The sequence below is a fragment of the Crocuta crocuta genome, unplaced genomic scaffold (assembly GCF_008692635.1).
Source record: "Crocuta crocuta isolate KB4526 unplaced genomic scaffold, BGI_CrCroc_1.0 scaffold3, whole genome shotgun sequence".
Taxonomy (NCBI): Eukaryota; Metazoa; Chordata; class Mammalia; order Carnivora; family Hyaenidae; genus Crocuta; species Crocuta crocuta.
Window position 1 is genome coordinate 3,023,908 of NW_027529934.1, and position 3,687 is coordinate 3,027,594.

The window sequence follows — 3,687 nt, forward strand, 5'->3', positions numbered from 1 at the left end:
GCTGACGTCAGCCGTTTCCCCGAAGGGTGACGTCAGCGCGCCTCGCGGAGGCCGCGAGGCCCCTGTAGAACGTTCACTGAGTTTCGATGCCTTAAAGGGACCAGTCGTCGGATCGTAAGAGATCTGGGGAGATGACTCCACTCACCCAACCGCGGGGTCAGAGCTCATCTTCTATCCCTTTGTACTGAGAAGTGTTGACTGTTGAGATGGTGATGAAAAAAGGAGTGCAACTGAGCCTCATTGAAGCTGCTGGAAGCCCCAGAACCTCTTCCTGGAAGCCCTCCTTGATTAGCCAGAATCTGATCTTGACCCAAAGATCAGGGAGTTTTCCATGGCCCTCGACTCCCTACCCCTTCACTTACAGTCCCTCCTCATATTCTTACATGTCTGCTGGTAGGGAAAAGCTGTGGTTTGAGTGTTTATTTAGTAATCCGTCAGTTGGGCCAGCTTGGCCCATTTATCACTGTTTTTGACAGTGTCCAAACCTTTATTGGTCATGTGACCCGGAAAATGTTATTTAACTCTGGGTGTGAAATTGGTGAACCGGTTTCCAAACCCTCCTCAGATGCTAATGTTGCCCGTGGAAGCTTCCAGGACAGGAACCTTGTGGAACACTTGGTCAGTCAATACTATCACAGTCTCCTGGGGAGGTTTGCTGTGCTGAGGTTTACCACGTGGCAGGTATTTTCATAATCCTTCTTGTTCCTCTCCTTCAATCCTCATACCACCTCTCGGAGGTAGGGATTATTGTCCCCATTTGACATTGATGATGATGGAAATGGAGGCACAGCAAGATTAAGTATGTTTCACAGCTACATGGCAAGCTGGAAACCATTCCCAGGTGGGTTGGACTCCATGTTTTTGGTGATAAAGGTGGGCTGTGAAATACATCTTATGTTGTATGTTGAGTCCCCTAAAACTGCTTTTCCCCTTATAATGAAGCCCAATGCCTCTGAAAAAGTAACCCCACAGCACACCAGAAGATCCCCAGAGAAGGCCAAGCCCCAAGGCCAAGGCTGTGAGGAGGCGCTCACGCCCAGGTGCTCATCCTGCCCTCGCAGGGCTCTGAGAGCAAATGCCCCCTTGCGGGTTGCCCCCAAAGCACCTCACTCACCTCACTCTAGTCCCAGCCCTACCAACCCTACCCTTGACTCTGTGATTCCTCTCCTGAAGCTAGAGAGCCCACCCTGCTTAATCAGAGCGTCTTCACCAGGCACACCCGTGGCCCGCTCTACCCAAGTGCAGAAGAACTACCTTGTTTCTCTTCCCATGATCCCCTCCCTATAAAGCAACAGAAAATTTCCTACCAGAACAAAACGTTTGTGCCAAAGACAAATTTGAGACAGCAGCTTCTCAAAGTTTTGAGCAAATTGATGGTGCCCGTGTTCTGGAGATGGAGTCACGTGGGCGAGCTGCTGTCACCCTTATCTCCCGACAGTCATTACTGGTCCTTGGTGAGTCCTTACTCACACCCACATCCTCAGAGTTCATGTGCCCGGTCTATCAGAAGCACCTTCCTCCCTGCAGCTCGCCCCTCACAGACATTGAAAACCGACCCCTCTTCCCTTGCACCCAGTCTCCAGCCACCACAAAGCTCTCCTCTGTGTGTCCCCTGCTCCTGTCCATACTGATGGAGTCACAGTCCACACTGCTCTCTTTCTGTCCTGCCAGGTTTTCTGGAGCCTGTGAGCAAACACCGTGTGTGTGCTTCTCCCGCAGCCTCCAGAGGAGATGGAGAAAACCATGGGCAGCCTTAGCTGGGGGGGTGGGAGGGCTTTGTGGAGACAGTGGTGTCTTCCTCTGTGGGGCTGGACACACAGATATGGACGCTTAGAGCGGTAGGGTACCTTCAGGCCAACCAGTTCAACCCGTGTTCTATAACTAAGGGAACTAAGGTCCAGGTGAGGTGACCTACTTGGGCTGGCATGGCCTCTCAGGTAGAGTGTCCCAGTCAGCTGACCTGTGCTCACTGCTCTTTCTAGGGATCACACCTCTGTTACAAGTCTCCATTGGGACAATGGGTGTTAAACGTGTATGATAAACTTTGACATGTCACATACGTGATGGAAGGGAATACAAATGACGTATATATAGAGATGAAATCATAGGGGAGAATCAGAGAACGCAGTTCCTGAGGACCCTTGGCCATTCCCTCCTTCCTTTCCTTGTCTCTCCCATCCAATCTCTAGACAGGTGAGGGGGGTTATTCCTCCTCAGAGCTAGGCACCTTTTCCCAGTGGAAGGACCTGATGAGTGGGATTGCCATTTTTAAACGTTCAGTAATCGGGTTCTTGTGTGTCATTTCAGGTTTTGATGTTTTATCTCCCAGCCTTGACTTCCCATCATTTTCCTATCCCATAAGCCCCATTAAAATGTCATTAGGAACCGTAAATGTAACTGGCCACTAATGTGAAAGGACTGTCATCTCCAACAAATAGCCCCAGGAAAGAAAGGAGCAGGAATCCTGGGTCTGTTCCCACCCGTGCTGGTGACTCACTGGATGACACACAGCAAAGTGTTCCTTTTGTTGGGGGAAAGATGTGGGGCATTATACACAGCTGTTTCCTTGACAGAGTGGAAGGGGTCGGGGAGATGCCATGCAGCCCTCTCCCAGCATGCTGGAAACTCAGTGGTCCTGGGTGACTCCAATTCCATTGTAACTGCTTAGCAATGGCCCGCCGGGTCAGTCCAGAACGTTCTCGCACTGGATCTCCTGCCTGCAATGGAGTCACTAAAATGGCTGGGAATGGATTATGGCATTTACCCTTCATGACATCATTCCCAGTGGTTAGGAATGCACCCTAGTTATTCCTAACTGCATTTCAAAAACTTGTTATAGATCTGCCCTCCAGGAATATTTATTTGAAACTTTATTTATTTATATTTCAACCTGTACACCCTTGTCAGGCAATGTATAGGTTTGCTCTTTATGTAAAAGTGCTTAGGTCCTAAAAACCAGAAAGTGCTATATAAGAGGGTTTTTTTAAAATAACAGTAATAATGATTTAATAGTTATAATTTTTTATGTAATAAATATAATTGCTTTATAATTTGATGATAATAATTAACTCACATGGTCTCACAGACCTATTTTCAGTCACTCACTATGTTTTTGTCTTTATCTCCATGTACAACCCCCTCCAACAAATAGTATTTCCTAATGGAAATTCTAATGTGGTGGATGTAACTCTGCATGCAAACTTATGTAAATACACTCAATGTCCTCTGTGGATTTGCCATCTAGGACCCATAGATAGTAGGTGCTCAATAAATATTTCTTGGGGGAGATGGATGAACAGATGGAATAAAAAAAGGGAAACCCATGTGGTAACTGGTGGGACATACTAGCAATGACCATTTGGGGGACTGGGGTCAAACATGAGTATAATTGGCATGGAGGGAAAACGGGATGTTCTCACATGCATATGAGTGCTCTCTTCAGATCAGCCCCAGAGCATGTCCTGGAGGAATAGCTGGCTCCCAGTTTGCTGAAATGATTCATAGACCAGGGATGCAAAAGGCTCACCCCTCCCCGCCCCCTGCAAGGGGCTGTGTAGGTAGCAAGAGTGAGGAGGCAGGGATGGGGTGCAGAAGAGGAAGACCAGTGAACCACATTGGAATAAAGATTTCAAAGCCAGGTGATTCAGTAGGTGAAGGAACAAATAAACTGTAGTACATCGAGACAAT